At 40.2% G+C, this 24,224-nt stretch overlaps 1 protein-coding gene across 2 annotated transcripts in view; it reads left to right on the forward strand.

Moving 5' to 3' along the window:
- Positions 1 to 24,224, forward strand: part of XPR1 (xenotropic and polytropic retrovirus receptor 1) — a 110,070-nt gene that overhangs the window by 26,716 nt on the left and 59,130 nt on the right. The window lies entirely within an intron of this gene.

Raw genomic sequence — 24,224 nt, forward strand, 5'->3', positions numbered from 1 at the left:
GTAGTGTGTGTGTGTGTGTGTGTGTGTGTGTGTGTGTGTGTGTGTGTGTGTGTGATAAGTATTTATATGTATGCAAGTATGCAGTTTGGCAGTCATAAAACACCCTAAGGACAGTGGTTATCTCTCTAATTATCTTTATTGATCCTTCTTTTTCTGTTACCTCAGCTTCTGCTCACAGCTCATTCTTTATGGGTTTAACCTTTGATAGGTTTGGAGAGTTCTAAGTTAAAGTAGTATGGGTTCTTGTATCAGTAATTAAATAGCTAATTCAACAACTATTTCTTGAGGGAGTGTTCTTTCTGAGGCTGGGTATTTTACATTTTTATATCACTTTTTTTTTTCTTTAGGAGAGAAGAATGTGGAAAAATATTTGCCAAGAATATTCTAGATTAATACAGATTAATATCTTTATGAAATACCAAACTGGTATTCTATGAAGTCATTCTAATGACAAGCTTTTTCAGGCTTATTTTTATGACATAGATGCTGAAGTTGTTTAATGAAACTATAGATGTATAATCTAAAATTTTGTTATCTTACATCTTTCATTTCTAATCATTTTGAATTGAAAATGTAAGTTCCTTGTGACCAGATATTTTGTCCTAGTATCTAAAATAGCCACATACCTTAGCATATATTTACAGAGTGCATCAGTAGGTTGGAATAAAAATAAAAATAATTATTTTCCTCAATCTTTCTTAAAATCGAAGTACTGTTTATGAAAAAAGGGAGTAAATTAACCTAACTTGCATCTTTTTAAAAAATTTTAACTTTTCTTAATCTTTAGATGCAGAATTTTCCTTACTGGGTAGATGGCTAATTGTATTTTTTGTTGTTGTTTTATAATGTTGATACTATAATTTTATAAGGTATAGTCTGAGGTAACACATTAGCATTTCTTTAAAGCCAGTGGATAAGCAGATGATATAAAGTCCTAGTTTAAAGATTTTGTGTTTTTGTGCATTTGTGTTGTCTTGATGCCAAGCATAGAATTCCCTTTGATTGTTGAGGAATCATATTTTATAAGCTACTGGGTTGACTTTATATTTTTTGTAAGATACTAAACCACTTCGTGTTTTTACATATGTGATATGCCTCCTTTCAAAGATACATGTAATAGGCATAGATTTGAAAAATCATATATGAATTGTTGGAGAATTTTAAAAAAACGTCTACTCAGTGGAACATATTTTTTAGATTATTTGAATTATAATGGGAAGACCTCCAGATGCTTTGATTATTTTCTTTTCACATTTGGCTTCTTGTTATAAAGTATTCCTTTATTTTTTATATTTTTAAATCTTTATTGTTGAGAATACTACATATGTTAAAGTATTCCTTTTGATGGGGAGTGTACCTAGATAGTGTTAGTTAGCTTAATACAGCTCTCTGACTTTCTGAAATGAAAAGAATAGATATAGTTAAGGACATAAGCCACTGACCACTACTATAGTGGTCTCTGCTTTTCTGCCATTTCTTCTTTAGTCTCCACACCTACTCCCCATTCTTATGAACATGTTTTGTTGGATCTTTTTTGCTTAGGTTCCCTCTGCTTATTCAACTTGGTTAGTAGATGTGTTACAGTCTCCCTAAGCTCCTTAGAATTCAGCTCTTAGTAGCATTGAAGATTAAAGTATGCTTGTAAATTATTCATTCTGATTATATGCTTGAGTTCACTTTAGGCATCGTCTTCCACCTCACCTCTGTCCCCAGGTCTTTGTTGTCTTAACAGATGTGAGTTTGCTTTTTAGTTCTAGATGATGGGAGACTGAATTACCTTTCTAAAATCTATGAAGTATATTATCAATATAATGCCTAATCTTTTTAATCCCCCCCCATTGTTTTGAAGCAAATTTCAGAAATTGTATCATTTTATCTGTAAATATTTCTAAAGGATAGTCTCTGCCCCATCACACATAAAAATATTAATAGTAATTTCTTAATATTATTAAATATCTGGCAGGATTTACATTTTTCTAATTATTTTATTATTTTATACTTTAAATAAAAGATTTATTAGTTTGAATAGGACCCAAATAACATTCATTTTTGATATATTGTGATTGATGAAAAATCTCTTAGTTCTCCTTTGATCTATAGTGGCACCATTCATTATGGTACCCAGTAGCCAGATGTAGCTATTTAAATTAATGGAAATGAAATATTCTGTTCCTCAGTCATAATAACTATATAGCCACATGACGTTAGGGGCTACTGTATTGAACAGCATAGAATATTTCTCTCATTGAAGACAGTTCTATTGGTCAGAGCTCATCTATAGATTTCCCCGCCAACTCTCTTTATTTTTCTTCTATTTTCCTTTAAAGTTTTTTATTATCTGGTAGAACAAAGAGGTTTGTTTGCTTCTTTTGGTCTTTCAGATTCTGGATTTTACTGATTGTACTTCTGTGGTATACTGTACCTTAACATGGTTTCTGTTTTCAGTAGTTCCTATAAAATTTTAGTTAAATCTAGGGACTTGTAATTCTGATTAAATACTGTGCACACATATTTTTTCCCCTTCAGAACACTTTATAGGTGCTGATGTGTACTTCTATTAGGAGGAATGTATAGTAGCAGATTGTTTCTCTCTTTGTAATGTTACTAGCTATTGACAATTATTGCCTACCCTAGATTCATGAATTCAGTAAGGTTTACAAAATAATGATATTCTAATTCTCCTGTGTTTATCATCAGATTTCTGTAAACAGAAACTTCCCTTCCCTTTAGTTACCCTTAGCTATACAAACTGTATAGGAAAGGTAGGATAATTGCCTAATTCTTTCCCATTGTTGCTAGTTTTCAAAATAATATTGGTTCTCTAACATTTTCCAAAGTTGACCAATGAAACTTTTTAAAAGTGACTTCATGAATTAATATATTTAAACATATTTGGTATGTTTTGGTACAGTGTAGTTTTTATCCTTATTAACGATCAGATTTTCATCTTTGGCCCAGTGGGAACCTCTTCAGTTAATTTTCTCATTGCTTTTGATATGACCCTCATAGTCTTTGATAGCTCCTTCTTTTACCTGATATGATTTTCCAGACTCACATATTTCCAGCCTAGGACCTGGGATCAGGCATTCTGCCAAGGAGTCATGGTTCTTTTAGTGATAACCAGGGAGTGTTAATTCTTTAAAAGCTACATACTGGCAACTGGGACTGTTAGTCATTGCTACTGAGTTATTCATTGTTGTAGACTTTATTTTTCAGCAGTAAGAAGTACATACATATGTATCTGCACATGCATGCACATGCACACACTTGTAAATATATATGTGTATATTTTTAAAAGATAAAATATATCATTCTTTAAAGGATAGATTGTTAGTATATTTTGAACTTGAAAGTTCTGTTCTATTTGAAAAGATGAACTGTGATGATTTTTAGGATTGCATAATACTTTTAGGCCTGGTAACCACAGGTTGATCTCTTTGGGATTAAAGGGGTAGTGAATACCAATACTGATTAAAATTTCATTTTCTTCATTGAAGGTTGAGAGATGAAACATAGTTTATCACCTACTAGACTGAGTGACAATTTATGGTTTCTGATGAGAAATTGATCAGTTATCTTTTTGTTACAAGAGATATAGTCAGTGAGCTTGGAAAAGGAAATTGAATTTACTTTAGTGTGTTACCACATGCAATTAATTTTGCATATACACCAAAACACATCTTATTTGAAGTTGAAATAGCTGTGATTTGAATCAGGGCATTGCAAATCTAGTGTGATTAAATATATTTAAGAGTTTCTGTTCTACAATTGCAGTGTAAGTCCAAACAATATGTTATTAGGTTATTCACAAAGGAATCTTTTGGTTGTACAGTGAGAAAATGAAATAGCTAAATTTGTGCATTCCTTTTACAAAGGATGGAACAGAATAAGGTAATTTATATAGTAAGATTTATTATTTTTATACTGTTATTTTTTTCTGTTTGGGATCTCTAGCTTCTTAATAGAACAATGGTTTGTTACCTCTTTTAAAGCCTACAACCAGTCTTTCTAGTCTGTTCACTCATGACATGGTAAATAAATTTAGGGTATTTACAGGAGAGAGGAATTTTTAACAATGCAAGAAGGACACAGTATACTAGGTAGATATCCTCAGAGCAGTTTGTTCACAATAACTGTAAAAGAATCTTTATGAATGAAGTTGTAAGAGAATGATTAATTGAGGAAGTTAGATTTGAATTGGGTTTTGAAGTATAATTATAACTGTAGGTAAGGGCTTTCTAGACACAGAGAAGCAACCAGAACAAAACCAAAAGGGTGCAGATGCATAAGACAGTCAGGTAATTCAATAGAAAACATTAAATGAAGCAGAGGGTTATTACTGGAGAGAAGTGAACAGTAAGGAAAGGCCAAATTTCCAAGGGACTTACATTTTTTTAAATGTTGGACTTTAGATTATAGCCACCTGCAAAAGAAAATGTTTCTCTTTTTTTTAAAATTTAATAAATCTTTATTGTTCAGATTATTACAATTGTTCCTCTTTTCCCCCCCATAGCTCCCCTCTACCTGGTTCCCACCCCACCCTCTGCCCTTACCCTCCGCCCCCACTGTCCTCATCCATAGGTGTACGCTTTTTGTCCAGTCTCTTCCTGCACCCTCCACACCCCTTTCCCCCTGAGAATAGTCAGTCCACTCCCTTTCTATGCCCCTGATTCCATTATATTCACCATTTTATTCTGTTTATCAGATTTTTTTATTCACTTGATTTTTAGATTCACTTGTTGATAGATATGTATTTGTTGTTCATAATTTTTATCTTTACCTCCTCCTCCTCCTCCTCCTCCTCCTTCTTCTTCTTCTTCTTCTTCTTCTTCTTCTTCTTCTTCTTCTTCTTCTTCTTCTTCTTCTTCTTCTTAAAGAATACCTTTCAGCATCCTATCTAATAATAGACAAATATGCAAATTGACCATACATCCGACACGCCCACAAGCCACACCCACCATCCAATCAGAGCGAGTATGCAAATTAACCTAAACCAAGATGGCTACAGCCACAGAGAGCAAGGTTTCCTAGGTAACAGAGGAAGCCAAGCTTTCCGCCTGCCCTTGCCAGGCCTAAGCCTCCACTCAAGCTACAAAGTTTCAATTAGAGAAGGTAAACAAATTCAAACAAATGGCGGCAGAATGGAGCTTGAGAGAGCAGGCCAGGGTTGCCGCCGGCAACAGGGGAAGCAAAGCATTCCGCACACCCTGGCTGGGCCCACCCGCTTAAGGCAACAAAGTTTCAATTATAACCCCAACACAAATGGCTGCCGGCCTCGGCCTCAGAGGGAGCCCCAGGCTTGGCTCCGTTCCAGGCTACAAAGTTTCAATTGTAGAAGGAAAATAAATCCCAGATACCAGGGCCTCCGCTTAGGTTGCCAGGGGGCGTGGCCAGCCTGCAAACCACCACAGGCCCCTCGCTCAGGCCGCCCCACGCCCCAAGGGAACCCCCACCTTATCCGGGATACCCTTCAGGGCAAACCACCTGGCCCCCAACCCTGTATCAGGCCTCTATCCTATCTAATAAAAGAGTAATATGCAGATTGATCATCACTGCAACACACAATATAGCTGCCCCCATGTGGTCAAAGATCCTGCCCCCATGTGGACACAAGATGGCCACCACAAGATGGCCAGCAGGAGAGGGCAGTTGGGAGACACCCGGCCTGCAAGGGAGGGCAGTTGAGAAGGACCAGGCCTGCAAGGGAGGGCAGTTGAGAGGGACCAGGCCTGCAAGGGAGGGCAGTTGGAGGTGATCAACCCTGCAGGAGAGGGCAGTTAGGGGTGACCAGGCCGGCAGAGGAGGGAAGTTGGGGGCAAACAGGCTGGCAGCAGAGTGGTTAGGGGGTGATAGGCTGGCAGGCAGAAGCGGTTAAGGGCAATCAGGAAGGCAGGCAGGCAAGCAGTTGGGAGCCAGCAGTCCTGGATTGTGAGAGGGATCCCATATTGGAGAGGGTACAGGCTGGGCTGAGGGACAACCTCCCTCCGTGCACGAATTTCGTGCATCGGGCCTCTAGTTTCATATAATACTGGTTTGGTGGTGATGAACTGCTTTAGCTTTTTCTTATCTGTGAAGCTCTCTATCTGCCCTTCAATTCTGAATGATAGCTTTGCTGGGTAGAGTAGTCTTGGTTGTAGGTTCTTGCTATTCATCACTTTGAATATTTCTTGCCACTCCCATCTGGCCTGCACAGTTTCTGTTGAGAAATCAGCTGACAATTGTATGGGTGCTCCCGTGTAGGTAACTAACTGTTTTTCTCTTGCTGCTTGTAAGATTCTCTCTTTGTCTTTTGCTCTTGGCATTTTAATTATGATGTGTCTTGGTGTGGTCCTCTTTGGATTCCTTTTGTTTGGGGTTCTGTGTGCTTCCTCGACTTGTAAGTCTATTTCTTTCACCAGGTGGGGGAAGTTTTCGGTCATTATTTCTTCAAATAGGTTTTCAGTATCTTGCTCTCTTCATCTGGCACCCCCATAATTCTGATGTTGGTACACTTGAAGTTGTCCCAGAGGCTCCTTACACTATCTTCATATTTTTGGATTCTTTTTTCTTTTTACTTTTCCGGTTGAGTGTTTTTTGCTTCTTTGTATTTCAAATCTTTGACTTGATTCTTGCGATCCTCTAGTGTGCTGTTAGATCTCTGTATAATATTTTTTATTTCAGTCAGTGTATGCTTAATTTCTAGTTGGTCCTTTTTCATATCCTCGAGGGTCTCGCTAAATTTATCAGCCTTTTCTAGAAAATTCTTGAAAAACCTTATAACCATGGTTTTGAACTCTATATCCAGTTGTTTGCTTTCCTCCATTTCTTTCATTTGTGATCTGTTTCTTTGTCTCTGCATTTTGGCTGCTTCCCTGAGTTGATAGAGTGGCTTTGTGTGCTAGGTGTCCTATTAGGGCCCAGTGGCTCAGCCTCCCCAGTTACCTGAGGTGGACACTCTTGGTGCACCCCTTTGTGGGCTGTGTGCACAGTCTTGTTGTAGTTAAGCCTTGATTGTTGTTGGTATCACTGGGAGGAATTGACCTCCAGGCCAATTGACTGTGAGGATCAGCTGTGTCTACACGGGGAGAACTTCTGTGCTGGAGACACCCTTATGAGACAGGACTTGCAAAAGCCTCTGCGCTCAGCTTGGATGGGGCGGAGTCTCAGGGTGGAGCAGACAGCACCGGTTTCCAGTCAGCCCTGCCCTAATAAGCCCCTGTGTCTCAGTATCCCGTGGTAATCGCTGCAAGCACCTCTGAGAGAAAGCCACCCTCGAGTCCCGCCCGCTGCCAGACAGTCCAGTTTCTACCAGAATGAGCCTGGGTTCCTAGAGTCTCGCCCGGAACTGGAGTTCAGTGCAGTCGGGAGCTTTTGTCTCCCTCCTGCTTGAGAAAGCCAGCCGCCCGCCCTCTCCACGCGTGCGCCTCGGTACCTCTGCCCTCCGCAGTTCCTCCGAGTCTCAGCATGCTTTTCTCCCTCCTGACAGTCCAGCCTCTCTCCGCATGAGTCTGGGTCCCCAAAGTCTCGCCTGGAACTGGAGTTCAGTGCAGTCGGGAGCTTTTGTCTCCCTTTTGCTTGAGAAAGCCAGCCGCGCACTCAGCCGCCAGTCCTCTCCGCTCGCGCGTCTCAGTACCTCTGCCTCCTGCAGCTCCTCTGAGTCTCAGTGTGCTTTTCTCTTTCCTTCTAGTTGTAGAATTTCCACTCAGCCAGCCTTCCTGTGGTTCTGGATGATGTCCGTTTTGTCTTTTAGTTGTAGTTTTGAAATTGTTGTGCGAGGCAGCAGTTTAGGTGTTTACCTATGCCGCCATCTTGGTTTCCCTCGAAAATGTTTCTCTTTATAATGGGGCCAAATAAATGGTGACGGAAGATGATTTGACTTTAGATGGTGGGCACACAATGCAATGTACAGATCAATAGAAATGTACACTTGAAACCTATATGATCCTATTAACCAATGTCACCCCACCTGCCCTCCTCTGCCGGCCCGGTCACCCCTAACTGCCCTCCCCTGCCAGTCTGGTGGCCCCTAACTGCCTTCCCTTGCAGGCCTGATCACTCACAACTGCTCTCCCCTGCAGGCCTGATCACTCACAACTGCTCTCCCCTGCTGGCCTGATCGCCCACAACTGCCCTCCCCTGCTGGCCATCTTGTGGCGGCCATCTTGTGTTCACATGGGGGTGGCCAATTTTTGTGTTGGAGTGATTGTCAATTTGCATATTACCTCTTTATTATATATGATGATAGGGACATAGAGTAGAATTTCCGAAGACTTGCAGTTTCCATTGTCTTGAAGCCTTTTGGAAGCTTTTCTTTCTTCCTAGAAGTACTAGAGGCCCAGTGCATGAATTCGTGCACCAGTGGGGTCCCTCGGCCTGGCCTGCGGGATGAGGCCGAAACTGGCTCTCAGACATCTTCTGAGGGGTTCCAGATTGTGAGAGGGCTTAGGCCAGGCTGAGGGACCCCACTGTGCACGATCGGGGCCGGGGAGGTTGGCCAGCTGGGGAGGGGCTGCGGGAGGACTCCAGGGCATGTCCGGCCCATCTCACTCAGTCCCGACCAGCGGACCCCAGCAGCAAGCTAACCTATCAGTCGGAGTGTCTGCCCCCTGGTGGTCAGTGCACGTCATAGTGAGCAGTTGAGTGGCCTTAGCATATCATTAGCATATTACCCTTTGATTGGTTGAATGGATGACCAGACATTTAGCATATTAGGCTTTTATTATATAGGATGATATAAAACACTTGAAGATATAGGCCACATTAATTATCTACTGTACAATAAAAGATAATTAGAAACTGTTAACATAAAGTAACATTTATAATTTGTGCATGGGGTGGGGGGTTCCCTCAGCCCAGCCTGCACCCTCTCCAATTTGGGACATCCCACTCACAATCCTGGACCACTGATTCCTAATCGCTCACCTGCCTGCCTGCCTGGTTGCCCCTAACTGCCCCCCTGCCGGCCTGGTCACCCCTTACTGCCCCCCTGCCAGCCTGATTACCCCCAATTGCCCCCCTCTGCTGTCGTGGTTGCCCCTAACTGTCCTCCCTGCCGGCATGGTCACCCCCAACTGCCCCCCCCCCCCCGCTGGCCTAGTCGTCCTTCACTGGCCCCCCTGCCAGCCTAATTGTCCCCAACTGCCCCCCCTGCCAACCTGGTCACCCCCAACTGCACCCCCTCTGCCAGCCTGGTCGCCTCTTACTACCCCCGCCTGCCGGCCTGGTCGCCCCTAACTGCCCCCCCCCCCCTGCTGGCCTGGTTGCCCCTCATGACCCCCCCACTGGCCTGGTCGCCCCCAACTGTCCCCCCCCCCCCCCCCGCTGACCTGGTCGCCCCATGCAGTCTGCTGTTCAGTCGTTTGGTTGCCCCTCACTAACACCCCCTGCCAGCCTGGTCGCCTCACGCAGCCTGCTGTTAAGTCATTTGGTCATCCCTCACTAACCCCCCTGCCGGCCTGGTCACCCCACGTAGCCTGCTTGTTCAGTCGTTTGGTCATCCCTCACTAACCCCCCGCCGGCCTGGTCGCCCCACGCAGCCTGCTGTTCAGTCGTTTGGTCGTCTCTCACTAACCCCCCTGCCGGCCTGGTCGCCCCATGCAGCATGCTTGTTCAGTCATTTGGTCATCCCTCACTAATCCCCCTGCTGGCCTGGTCGCCTCATGCAGCCTGCTTGTTCATTTGTTTGGTCGTCTCTCACTAACCCCCTGCTGGCCTTGTCGTAGTCAGCCATCTTGTGAGGGCATGATGGTCAATTTGCATATTACTTCTTTATTATATAGGATGAGTTAAAGCAATCTGAGGTATGATTTCATGTGTAGGACATGAAATTGCATATTATAATTTAACATTATTAGATCAGTTATTTTCAAAGTGTGGTTTCTTGACCTGTACTTATCAGTATCACCCAGGACAGTGGTCAGCAAACTCATTAGTCAACAGAGCCAAATATCAACAGTACAACGATTGAAATTTCTTTTGAGAGCTGAAAACCGATTTCTGCGCATGGGCCACGAAGTTTCAATCGCACTGTATGTGCGCGCCCACACGTGGTATTTTGTGGAAGAGCCACACTCAGGGGGTCAAAGAGCCGCATGTGGCTCGCGAGCCACAGTTTGCCGACCACTGACCTAGGAAATGTAAATTTTTGAACTCAGCTCAGACATACTGAATCAGGGAATAGGCCTGGGCCATTTGTGTTTTAACAAGCTCTTCAGTGGCTTCTGATGCATGCTAAAGTTTAAAAACAAACTTAGAATGTTACTGTCCTTTCTTGTACCAGCCAGTAAATAAAATTCTATATATGTTATTCTCTTCAAGAATTGTGCCCTTATAGAGTGCCTTAATCAGTTAAACTATCCATATCATAATTTTTAAAAGGTAGAATTGATAAAAGTAAAATCAGAGCATGTGGTGGTTAGATGTCATTAAAATTTAAAAGGGTAGTTCTCCATTCTGTGCTGACACTGGAGAAATCCAGGTTGTAAGATTTCAGTGTTCTAGATAAATTTATCTTTCCTTTTTTTTTGGGCGGGGAGGGGTACCATTTATTAACATCTAGTCAACAAGTCTGAGAATGTTGAGATTGACCGGCTAAGGATAAACTTAGGTAGTTGTTAGTAATTGGTTTGGAATGTCACTTAGAATAGTATCAAAATAGGTCTCTGATAGAGGTGAGGAAAGATTTTGTGCCCATCTTAGATTTGAGCAGGAATTGAAACCATTTTTCCATTGTTTTTGTGGGTCTCAGTTTGAAAGTCATTGTCCTAATATAGGTAAAATGTGTTTTTCTCAGACACAGTATTAGGGTTTAGATTTTTGTTATACACAGTGAGCATTTAAACACGTGTTTAAAGGAGAGAGTTAAACCTTAAACTAGAAGCATTTACAGTGTTACTTTAAATTAATTTATACATTCAATTATATATTTTCATTTTATTTAGAATTCTCATTTTAAGAAAAGACTAAATGAAACTAGAAATTAGTTGAGAAATTAGCCTATGGTATGAAATGATCTGATGTATAATGTAACTTAGTTGAACAAAAATGTAATTTAATTTTTTTTCAAGTGATAAGTTAATTTATAATTATTAACCTGAAGTTTGAATGGTCTTTTGAAAAATCCTACCTAAGACAGCTAAATGCTTGACCATCAGAACACTGGTCCCAAAATAGAGTTCAGACTGTTTTTCAACTTGACACAGTTGTCTCTTGCTTTGCTTTCCTCCTGATATGATGTTTCCATTTTGGGGATGGGAAGAGCTATGATTATTTATAGGCTAGTGTGTTTTGGACAGGTGGTGTGTTTACACAGATCAGGGGAATTATCAATGTTTCACAAGACCTTTATATGAATACATTTTGTTTTATAATCACTTTTTGTATTTAAAAGAATGAAGTAATTATGTTGGGTGAATGGAGAACACTCTTTAATTTTATATTTTAACACAGAAGGTGTCCTTTATAGGAATTTTCCAGAGTTGTGGAATAATACTATAGGTTAGCCATATAGCTTTGAAATTTGAAAAAAATTTAAAGGATGTGTTTGTGTCTTCTTAAAGAATGTAGAGCCCTGGCTGGTTTAGCTCAGTGGATAGAGTGTCAGCCTATAGACTGAAGGGCCCTGGGTTCGATTCCAGTCAGGGGCACATGCCTGGGTTGCAGGCTCCATCCCTAGTAGGGGGCATGCAGGAGGCAACTGATCAATGATTCTCTCTCATCACTGAAGTTTCTATTTCTCTCTCCCTCTTCCTTCCTCTCTGAAATCAATAAAAATATCTATACCAATAAAAGGGTAATATGCTAACTAGACTGGATGTTTTCTGGACGTCGTTCCAGACAAAGCTACTGTGGCGGGCGCCGAGGCAGAGGTGTTAGGGGCCATCAGGTCGGCAGGGGAGAGCAGTTAGGGGTGATCAGGCAGGCAGGCAGAGTGGTTAGGGGCAATCAGGCAGGCAGGCAGGTGAACAGTTAGGAGCCAGCGGTCCCGGATTGCGAGAAGGGTGCCCTGTGGGATCGGGCCTAAACTGGCAGTCGGACATCCCCCAAGGGGTCCCAGATTGGAGAGGGTGCAGGCCGGGCTGAATTTCATGCACCGGGCCTCTAGTGTGTGTGTGTGTGTGTGTGTGTGTGTGTGTGTGTGTGTGTGTGTATAAAGAGTATAGAAATTATAAGCATATTCTTCCATTCCCAGTTTCTGCTTTTTATTTGACAGTTTTTTTTAGGGAGTTTTGTATAAAGTATTCATAAATTATTAAAGCTTTACATATACTATAATTCCAAAATTATAGTAAAGTCAGAAAGTAATTACTGGCAATACTACAATATAAACTTCTGAAGTTAGCATATGCACATATTTTTCAGCTCTGAAATTGTTATATTAATTATGTAAGTAACCCTTTATTGTAATAGGGCCATTTTGCCACTGTCTTCTCTAGTGAAGAGGAGTTCACATACAGACCTGCTTTTACTTACTTCTTTGCAATAGGCAGGAAGTACTTTCATCTTATACCTTTTTGAGAGCCCTGCCTTTTGAGAACCTATTCCCATATGTTTAGAAACTGACTGATACCATATAGTGCCATACCAAAAGATATTGAGAGTAAAATAGTCTCCTCGTTTTTTTCTTTCCCTTATCTGTCTTCATCTCCTTCTGAGACCTCCTTTTTGTTTTGTATCCATTAAGCCCTGGTCATCCAAAGCCATCTTAAGGTTTCTCTATTCTTTATTATTCTGAATTGACAACTCATTGTAGGATCATCCAGATACTTCATCTACTAGAAGTAATTAGCTTTGTCGAAACCGGTTTGGCTCAGTGGATAGAGCGTCGGCCTGCGGACTCAAGGGTCCCGGGTTCGATTCCGGTCAAGGGCATGTACCTTGGTTGCGGGCACATCCCCAGTGGGGGGTGTGCAAGAGGCAGCTGATCGATGTTTCTCTCTCATCGATGTTTCTAACTCTCTATTCCTCTCTCTTCCTCTCTGTAAAAAATCAATAAAATATATTAAAAAAAAAAAGAAGTAGTTAGCTTGCCTCTTGAGACATTTGGCTAGTTAATGATCTGTATCACATAGTTAGAAACCTCTTTCTGTCTGGATATTGTGTGACCATTAGTGCTCATCAGTCTTTTCTGTTCTTCCAGTTCTTATTTTACCCATCCTTCTACAAACAAAGATGGGGAGAAGAAGAGTGGGTTCTCCTAAATACGTTAACACTTAGTTTAAGAAAAAAACAGAATCATGTACCAAATTCTGGAGGTAAGGAGGAGTGGTAAAAAAAAAAAAAAAAAAAAAAAAAGTAAACCATGGTCTAATTCCATGAGATAAATATTATGAGAGAAAAAATAATCAAGTGCCTTGAGAGTAAGAAGGTGACATTCTGCCTTGAGGCAAATTTGAGAAGAGATCAAACAATATCTAGAAGAGGTAACTTTTAAGCAGATCTTGAAGCAGGGCTAACTTATCCATTAGGTACTGTAAGTTTAGCTCCTCGGGCCCATGATTCTCTTAGGAGACCATAAAATCTGTTTCAATTTTAATTTATTTTAAAATCAGAAGAGAAATGAGTATAAAGTAATGAATATATAATGAATCTGACCTAGATTATATTAATCTTTATACTAATACAGTTGTAAAATGTAATTTTCAATGTTTTTTTAAAAATTGAGGTAGTGACTTCCAAGGCAAAAGTGCCTGGGACTCGTAAAAGTCATAATGTGGCCTGCATTGTTCAAGGGTAAGTAAGGGTTTGTGGGGGCTGGGGACTGAGATTGGCAAAATCTTGAGTAAGAAATTGATAATTAGCCCAGCCAGGGTTGCTCAGTGGTTGAGTGTCAATCCATGAACCAAGAGGTCTTGGTTCAATTCCCGGTAAGGGCACACGTCCGAGTATGGACTCTATCCCCTGAGGGGCATGGCGGGGGAAGTGTGTGTACAGGAGGCAGCTGATTGATGTGTCTTTCTCATTGATGTCTCTCTATCTCTATCCCTTCCCCTTCCTCTCTCTCTAAAATCAATAAAAACATATTTTAAAAAAGAAATTTATAATTAAACCACAGATTCATTTTAAGGAACTTAAATATGTTTTCTCTTACACAGGCTGCTACTAGTTGAATCTCAATGATGACTGAGAAATAAACTGAGTACTTAGCTAGAACAAAAACCACTTGATATTCTAAACCCCAAATAAAGATGCCATTCTTAGTCAATGAATTAATCATCATGTTGAGAGGCAGTATTTATTTTAATATTTCCTCGGTTATCAAATTAATATCAAGCTTTTCAGAAAAAAACTGTTATAAGATGTACACATCATTGATAACAGAAATGTGGTTAAAATATGATGAAGTGGAAAGTACGTCTTTGATACTAATAAGCCCTGTAGTTTTTGGGATCCGGAAAGCCATTGCCATAAAACTCATATTTCAACATAAAATAAATCTCTGTGGTGAAACAGGGATTGACCATTTCAGACCTTGATTTTCGGCACTATGATACACTAACTGGGATAGTTATAACTATTACTAGAGGCCCGGTGAATGAAAATTCATGCACTGGAGGCAGGGGGGCGTCCCTTAGCCCGGCTTGCCCCCCTCTCACAGTCCGGGAGCCCTCAGGGGCGGGAGGCAACCTGGCGATCAGGGGAAGGTGACTCCCCCATCACACCTCTGCTGCTGCCACTGCCGGAAGCACAAGCCTCAGCCGGCCCTGGTTACCTGAGCCTCGGGTGGCCTGAGCGGCTGAGCAGCTGCCATCCGAAGCTTGCCTCAGGCCGGCCCTGGGCAGCTGGGGGGCTGAGGGGACTGGGGGACTCTGGAGGCAGGCGCCCCAGTGGGGCTAAGGGGACTGGGCGCTGCCATCTTGTGGCTGTGGGCGCTGCCATCTTTGAGGGCGTGACAGTCAATTAGCATATTCCCTCCTTATTGGCTGTGGGCGCTGCCATCTTTGTGAGGATGTGATGGTCAATTAGCATATTCCCTCTTTATTAGATAGGACTAGTAGCCCATTTGCAGGAAGAATCCTGCAAGCTGCCGCCTGCCCCGCTCCGCCCTGCCCCGCCCGGGCTTTCCCTCTGGCAGCCACCTTGCTTGCCGCTTTTCCTCCCTCTTCCTTCTTTTTTTTTAAAAATATTTTATTGATTTTTTACAGAGAGGAAAGGAGAGGGACAGAGAGCTAGAAACATCGATGAGAGAGAAACATCGACCAGCTGCCTCTTGCACCCCCCCCCTACCGAGGATGTGCCCGCAACCAATGTACATGCCCATGACCGGAATTGAACCCGGGACCCCTCAGTCCGCAGACCGACACTCTATCCACTGAGCCAAACCGGTTTCGGAACCCTCTTCCTTCTAAGTTGTCTTCAGTCTTCACTCCTCCCTCCCTCAGCGTATGCAAATTAACCACCATCTTTGTTGGGTAATTTGCATACTCACCCTGATTGGCTGGTGGGCGTGGCTTTGGCTGGTGGGCGTGGCTTGGGCATAGCAAAGGTGCGGTCAATTTGCATATTACTATTTTATTAGGTAGGATTCCTATTTTACAGATTAGAGAAACAGTACAGAAAAAGATTGGAGTAACTTTTCCAGGGTCAGATATTTAATAAGAAAGAGGCAGGGCCAGTATTTTAAGTCAGGTAGTCTTGATTGCAGAACCTTTGTTCCTAACCATTACACTTCCAAGTTACTAAATTCAGGTTTGGATATGTTGAGCTTAATGTGTTTGTGGGACAGCCGATGGCAAATGTTCAATGTGTTTTGTGAGTCCGGAGCTCAGTAAGTAGTGATATGGGCCAGAGTTAAAGATTTTGGTGTCCTTCTCATATAGAGGTAGACTTTTAGTAGGAAGAACCTACCATTGAAGATTATTATCTTGGAAACCAAGATGGAGGGTTAGGAACTATAAGTTCACATCATGAACTATAAGTCAATATTGGAAGAGGGAGTCTCAAAAGATAAGAACTAAAAATAAGTTTAAGTCAAATAATTTTTTTAAGAAAATTCTATACTAGGTAATATATAACCTATATATTTCCCTCATTGCCTTAGCAGCAACAAGGATATCTATCATTGGTGTCTATGGCAAAAGTTAAGGTTTTATTTAATCAGCATTGCTTCTCTGTATTAGAGGGGATGTTGGAGCAGAAAAGATTAACTCAGAATGTGACCTCATTTGGAAATAGGGTCTTTGCAGATATAATTACTAGTAGTTAAGGATCTGAGATCCTTGCTATAATGAGCCAGTGAGGAATAACAGAGATACAATTTAGAGGGAAAACTGATCTTTAATGAAGTTTTATTGTGCTTCATTGAATAATGCCTGTTGAAAAGCAGAAACACACTTAAATTCCAAAGTACATATTTTCAAACAGAGTGTTTCTGTTCGGTATTTAATAACCCAAGTCTATTTGAAAACTAATCAAGTAATGTCTTTTTCAATGTTTTTAAACAGATTTGGGTATTACATTATGGCTCTCTAGACATTTAACTTGTTTAGACTTAGGAAAAGTTGATTTCCAATTAACACCAGATTTCATAAGCAAGAAAATATTAGCTAAATAATTAATTCCATGAAATGACATGTATTCCAAACAGAAACAGGCAACATCTGTTAATTCAATTGGGAAGACAAGATTGAGCTTGATCCTTTTATTTTTAAATTAGGTATTGTTCAGAATTTTTATTTGAAGCACATTTAGTGACTAATACTCTGTCACATCAGAACTTGAAATATTTGATTTGTATATAGTCATTAAGTATTTTATTGATCGGTCAAATGGTGAGAGCTGGTCAGTTTGTTGTTCTGTATATAAAATACGCATCTATCTAACTAGCTCTAAAATATATTTATTTTATGCATCATGGTTTATAATTCATATGTCAAATTAAAGCCTAATAATTGTATTGTTTTTATGACAAGTGGTCTTTTATTCTAATCATTAGTAATTAATACATGTTTATTTAATGTTTGCAACAACTACTTCACTCACAACCTATTTAGTATTTTTGATCAAGGAATAAAGTGCCTTATAATTTCCTTTTTTTTTTGTCCTCAAAATAGTTTTTTAAAAAAAATATTTTATTGATTTTTAACAGAGAGGAAGGGAGAAGGGATAGAGAGCCAGAAACATCGATGAGAGAGGAACATTGACCAGCTGCCTCCTGCACACCCTTCACCGGGGATGTGCCTGCAACCAATGTACATGCCCCTGACCGGAATCGAACCTGGGACTCTTCAGTCCGCAGACCAACACTCTATCCACTGAGCCAAACCAATTTCGGCCAAAATAGTTTTTTTTAAAATTGTTTAAATTATTACATATAGTAGTACATATGTCTCCTTTTCCCCCTATTAACCTCCCCCATCCCACGGCACATGCCCTCACCACCACTAGTGTCTGTGTCCATTGGTTATGCTTATATGCATGCATATAAGTGTTATATAATTTCACTGCCTGAATCCAAAACTTAGAAAATCATATACTTTTAAAAAAAAAGAATGCAAGTAATGTTAGCAATTTAGCCTCATGGTGTTATTGTAGTTGCCTAAAAACAGTTTTTATCTTGGTTTTTATCTTGACTGGCTATCAGGATATACACTGGCTTTCCGAAGATGTTAAGAGTATGGGGGGGGAAAAACAGAAACTTTACGACACTTATATTCAAAGCTCTATCCATTCATTTGGTAGTGAATTGTTTATTTGTACTTTAGCCCATAAAAGTTCACAGATGAATGCATTATTTTGTTTTTAATTTGCCTTATTGTTAGATTTTAAGGTTCTTAAATACAGGCATTATTGTTTCTTTAGTACTTATCATTTCCCACTCAATAGATACTCCGTGAGTAAGTTATTTGGGATTCAGATTAGTGAAAAATTTTTTGATAAGTTAATAGGGAAGACTTTATTACTAATTAAATGTGGGATGATACAGAAATATTCTGATTTTTAATTGAACTCTTCAAGGCAGAAAAAAGTGAGATAATGCAGATGTCTATAGAGAATAAACAGAGTACATGTACACAGAAAAATAATCTCTCAGTTGCCATGGCTTTCCAATTCCCATGAGATATACCTCCATCATGATTTATGAGGGTGGGTCCCTAGTTTTCCAACCAAACTTATGTCAGTGTGGCAAACCTTCTCTTATTTAAAGTGATTAGATTATCTGCTCTTTGAATTTAAAGGAATATAATGAAAATAGATTTCCACTTAAGTATTTGCAAAGAAAAACATTCTTATATAAATTTTCATATTAAAGTTTATGTAAATTATATCCTCGATAACCTGCTATAATAGAACGCAAATTAGGCAGTCATAACCCGGCTTGAATCACAGTGTTACAATTTACCAACTATGTTATCTTTTTTTTTATTGTTGTTAATCCTTACCCAAGGATATTTTTCCATTGACTTTTTGGGGGACAGAGTGGAATGGGGAGAGACTGAGAGAAAGAAACATCACTGTGAGAGAGACACATTAATTGATTGCCTCCAACACGCCCCTGACAGCCAAGGATCAAGCCTGAAACTGAGGTACATAACTTTGACTGGAATTGAACCCGAGACCCATCAGTCCGTGGGCCGACTCTCTATTCACTGAGCCAAACTGGCTAGGGCTCAACTATGTGATCTTGAACAAATCATGGCTGAGTTTTAGTTCCCATGTTTGTGAAACATTTATATGCTATCCAGCCAGTAGTGTACTGGAGCTGATAGTTACATTTTTAGAAATCTTACAAGCTGACTGTTAGACAGGCATCATTAAAAATTAAGTTACATGAATTTATAATTAAGTTACATTAAAAGCAAAGGCAATAAATGCTCAAAACTCATCACTTCCTAATTATTTTACTACATTGTATTAGTATTTATGTCTATTATATCTGTGGTGAAATTACTATATAATGATGTGCTTTTGTACATCTCTTCCCAACTCTGTGTTCAGTGCTATCTCATTCATTGGTAGCTTGAAAGCTGTTGTGCCAGTAAATTAGTAAATACTATAAACAGTAGCTTGATTTATTGTTTTGTTGATTGTCTCTATTTAAGAAAGTGCCAGTAAGGTGGTTTAAACTTGAAAGTTTGAGTCTCTTGCCTGTTATTGTGAGTAGCACCAAAAAATTGAGGAAATATTCTAAACTATTAACTAGTTCAGCAAAAAGTTGCTCATCTCATTGATGAACAGGTGAGGTTATGACATACACCTTTGTTGTTTCACTTTTTTTCTTATTTTTTAATGTAAATGAAAATACCAAATAACATAGAAGTTGTGACTACACTCATTTATCAATTGGCAAAATCAAGAGCATTCTGTGAGAATCAATTGGGTCTATGAAATTTACAATAAAGAGTATTGTATATTTTATTATACTTTAAAAACTTTGTCCTATACATAATAAACATATATACTTTTTTATGTCAGAAAAATAATAATAAACATATATACTTTTTTTCCCCTACACACACACACACACACACACACACACACACACTCGTACATACCAAAAGCTGATTGTTCATTTATCAGCACACCACTGTGTCTAGCACAGAGCAGGCATTCATTAAGTACTGCTTTTTTCTATCTTTTTCTCACCTTTGGCCTTTTCAAATAGAATCAAAATATCTGTTATATGTAATATAATCAGGGTTGCTGAAAGAAAATCTTAACACTGATTTTAACTTCAAGGCTATTATATCCTCTAGTATTACCACTTTCACCAGTATTAAAAACTACTTTAGTTAAAAAGGACAAATGAAGGGGTGAGGGAGTATGGTTTTCTTTTGAAATTCTGGGAACTTTCAGGTCTAAAAATACCAATACTTTATTACATTTCAAAGAGGGACATTAGAAGCTTAAAGAATATAATATTTATTGAATATTGAAAAAAAGCTATGAATCATAGCAATTATCAACATTTTCTTGAAAATATTTTTTCTGGTAAATGGGAGTAATTTAAATTTTGGTTTTAATTATCAACCTTTTTCATTCTTATCCACCTTCCTATGTGAATAAGGAAATTGATTTTATAAAAAGCATTTCAACAAAGGGCTGATTTTCTTTTTCAGTTACTACAAAGATAAATTATAGATTCTTTGACATTAGGTTTTCCATTATTATGATGTTTTTTCTTTCCATTTTTAATCTGAAATAAAACATTTTCTAGAGCTTCTGTTTGATGGTTGTTGTTGGTTTTTTCTTACACATTCAGGATATATATTAGGGGTTCATATAGTCACTCTTCTCACTTCTAGTTTACCTTCGTCTAGTTTAAATAAAAGCAGCTGTATTTCTGTAGTGCATAGTTGATTGCTTTCCAACTCCCATAGGAGAGGAATCAATTGCTGAACATAGAGAAAAGATGAAACATTGAGATACCTTTCTGTGTGGATTTAATGTTACTAATCAGGGAAAAGTAAGCCTTTACACGTTTTAATCCTGTTATTTCCAAAAGAATAATATGGGCTAATAGTGTTTCCTCCTCACGAATGTTTGAAAATATATAAAAGAATAATTGAATTATATTAGCACCTTTGTAGGAAACCAGTTGACAAACATATGCAGTCTGTTTCTGGGTTCTCTGTTGTACATTGTAACTAACACTTGTCTTCATTTCTAACCTGTGTGCTGCAAGAATTTTTAAAAGCATTACCTGACTTAGTCAGGGACACTGACCTCTTTTCCCTTGGATTGTCAAATAAAAAATAATAACAGCCAACACAACAATACCCGTCTGGTATGAATGAATCAAAATCAAACCTTTTTTTTGGAAGATAGGCAAAAATATATATTTTAGTAATGGTGTGTGTGTCATGAGATGAAGAAGTTTGAAAAGTTCTGCTATAGCTTCGTAGTAAGTTTTGAAATTGGACATTATAAATATTCATTTTCAAAATTACTTAGCTATTCTAGGGTTTTTGCATTTTCAAGTAAACTTTAAAATCTGCTTCTCAAGTTTTGCAAAAAGAAGTCTGCTGGGATTTTTATTGGGGTTGCATTGATTCCATAGCTTGTTTTGGTAAGGATAGAACATATTAACAATATTAGATATTGTAATCCATGAACATGTTATATATCTCTACTTTATTTAGGTATTATTTACTTTGTCTTTGCAACATTTTTAATTTTCCATGTAATTTTGATTTTTCATATTTTTATGTAAAGATCTTGTACATAATTTGTTAAATTTATCCCTAAGTATTTTATATTTTTGATGCTATCATAGATGGTAATGATTTTAAATTTTATTTTCTAATTACTTGTTGCTAGTATATAGAAATACCACTGAATTTTTTTATATATTGTCCTTATGTGAAACCTTGCTAACTTCATTTAATAGTTCTAGTGAGCTTTTATAGGGTACTGAGGATATGGTACATACATATTATATTGCCTGTGAATTAAAACTTAATTTTTTTCATTTCTGATCCATATGCTTTATCTATATACTAGAGGCCCAGTGCACAAATTCATGCACGGGTGGGGTCCCTCAGCCTGGCTGGTGATTGGGGCCTATTGGGGACACAGGAGGTAGGCTGTGGGGAGGGACTGCAGGAAGTTGGCTATAAGAGTGCACTGACTACCAGTGTAGCCGGCCTTCAAACTACCCGCAGCCCCCTGCCCAGGCTGCCCTGCGCCCCAGCAGGGATCCCCACCCCAATCAGGGCGTGGCCAGCCTGCAAACCGCCAGCGGCCCCTCGCCCAGGCCACCCCGTCCCAGCGGGGATCCCCCACCCGATCCGGGGCCCCCTTCAGGGCAGGCCAACCGGCCCCCACCCGTGCACCAGGCCTCTATCCGTATAATAAAAGGGCACTGACCACCAGGGGGCAGACGCTCAACACAGGAGCTGCCCCCTGGCGGTCAGTGTGCTCCCACAGTGGGAGCGCCACTCAGCTGACCATCAGGCACCAGACGCCGGGCTCATGGCTGGCAAGCACAGCTGCAGTGGCGCAAGCCTCTCTAGCCTCCGCGACAATGCTACTGAGTGGCGGCAGGCACAGCAGGGCGAGATGAGCGGGAGCGGTGCCCAGCCTGTGCTTGGGCTCCTCCCTGGCCGCCTGCCGCTTCACGCACTACTACATCCCCTGAGGGGTCCCGGATTGTGAGAGGGTGCAGACCAGGCTGAGGGACCCCACTGTTGCACGAATCCGTGCACTGGGTCTCTAGTCTATCTATACTAATAAAAGGGTAATATGCTAATTAGACCAGACATCTTCCGGACAAAGCCGGGGGCGTAGCCGGCCTTCAAACCACCCTCAGCCCCCTGCCCAGGCCGCCCTGCGCCCCAGCAGGGATCCCCACCCCAATCAGGGCGTGGCCAGCCTGCAAACCGCCAGCAGCCCCTCGCCCAGGCCGCCCCGTCCCAGCGGGGACCCCCCACCCGATCCGGGGCCCCCTTCAGGACAGGCCAGCTGGCCCCCACCCGTGCACCAGGCCTCTATCCGTATAATAAAATGGTAATATGCAAATTGACCCTAACAGCAGAACGACCGCTGGACCAGTCACTGTAAGGCGCACTGACCACCTCTTGGTCCCTTTCCCTGGCCAGCAGGCTCCGATTGCCTGATGGCCACCTGCTGCAGGGGCAAGGCTGTTGAGCGGGCAGGAACAGCTGACCTCTCGGTCCCTTCCCCTGGCCGTCAGGCACTGATCACCCAATGGCAAACAGGGAACTGGGGGTGGGTGGCAGCGGTGGGTGGGGCCAGTGCAGGCAGCTGGGGAAGATGGCCCTGACCACAGGCCAGGCCTAGGGACCATACCTGCACATGAATTTCGTGCGTCGGGCCTCTAGAATTTTTATAATTGTTAATCCACAAGCTATGAGGCATTTCTTTTTTTTTTCATTTCTTATTTATGTATCTTTTGTCTTAATTATTAGTAACTTCCTTAATTTGATATCATAATGATCAATTTTCTTGCTATTAGTAAATAGAGGAATACTTTAATATAGCTTTTCTAAGAAGGCCAATCATCAAAGCTTGAGTTTCACATCAGTACCTAATAAATAATACTTGGAATGAATTTATTAGAAAACTAAAGGCCCGGTGCATGAAATTCATGCATGGGTAGGGTCTCTAGGCCTTGCCGCGATCAGGGCCGATCTGGGCCTTCCTTTCCCCAGCTGCCAGCTGGGGCCTTCCTTTGTTCCATGATGACCCCTGGTGGTCAGTGCACATCATAGCGGGTGATCAAATTCCCGGTCGGTCAAATTCCCAAGGGGACAATTTGCATATTAGCCTTTTATTATATAGGATGGGAGTTTCCAATTTTTACAGAAAATTGAAGCCATCTCTTTTAAGCTTCTTTTAAGCTGTATCTTTTACCTGCTACTGTTTAAAAATTTAGGACAGTTATTTTATGTTAGTAGATTTATTTTGTGAGCATTAACATTAGCTTTATAAATTAAATAGCAATAAAAGGGAAGTCAAACTTGCTGATAGCATTTTAAAATTTTCTTTGTGTTCTTCCAGAATATTATTGTTGTCACGTGAATTACTATTTTATACATTTCCTGGAAAATTAAATATAGGTCACTTTCAGAGGTAGAATAATTTCAATGAACCAATAGTTCAGTTTGCAGTGGCAGACCCTCTATCCTATAAATAGAGCAAATGGCAGAATCATTAAAATAAATCTCACCAGCATGTCTAATATTTTAAGTGTGTAAAGAATGTCACATAGTCATCTTTCAGATAGACTATTGAAAATTGTTTCCATCAAGAAGGAAGAAGAACGGAAGAGTTAATGTCTAAGGGGAATAAATATGTCGTCCATAAGTCTGGTGATATGAGCTTGGACCCTTATAAATACAGAAAGCAGTGTAATGATAGCATCATCTATGACACTTAGTAATGGAAAAAGAGAAAGGAGATAGTATGAGTATGAGGAAAATAAGATTGAAGCTAATTAACATTTACTTTCAGACTTGAATGCTAACCATGGCTGGCAGAAGATGCAATGGAATGGAAAAGAAACTTTGGTTATAAAAAAAAGAACAGAAGAAATGTGGCAAAATAAAGCATAGTAGTTAGCATAGATGACTAAATTTTAAAAAGGAGTATTCTCTTCTTTTTTTTTGGAATTATATGGTTAAATTTATTTGTTCTCTTTAAAATTATTTGGATATGAGAGTTTACCATAACATTAAACAATATTGGTATCTCCCTATTCTTATCTTTATCTTTCCTGAGAGCTTTAACAATAGCAACTTCTTACTAAAAGTCTTATATGCTTGGGTTTTCCCACAAGAAACTTC

Source organism: Cnephaeus nilssonii, assembly GCF_951640355.1.
Source record: "Cnephaeus nilssonii genome assembly, chromosome: 21".
Classification (NCBI taxonomy): domain Eukaryota; kingdom Metazoa; phylum Chordata; class Mammalia; order Chiroptera; family Vespertilionidae; genus Cnephaeus; species Cnephaeus nilssonii.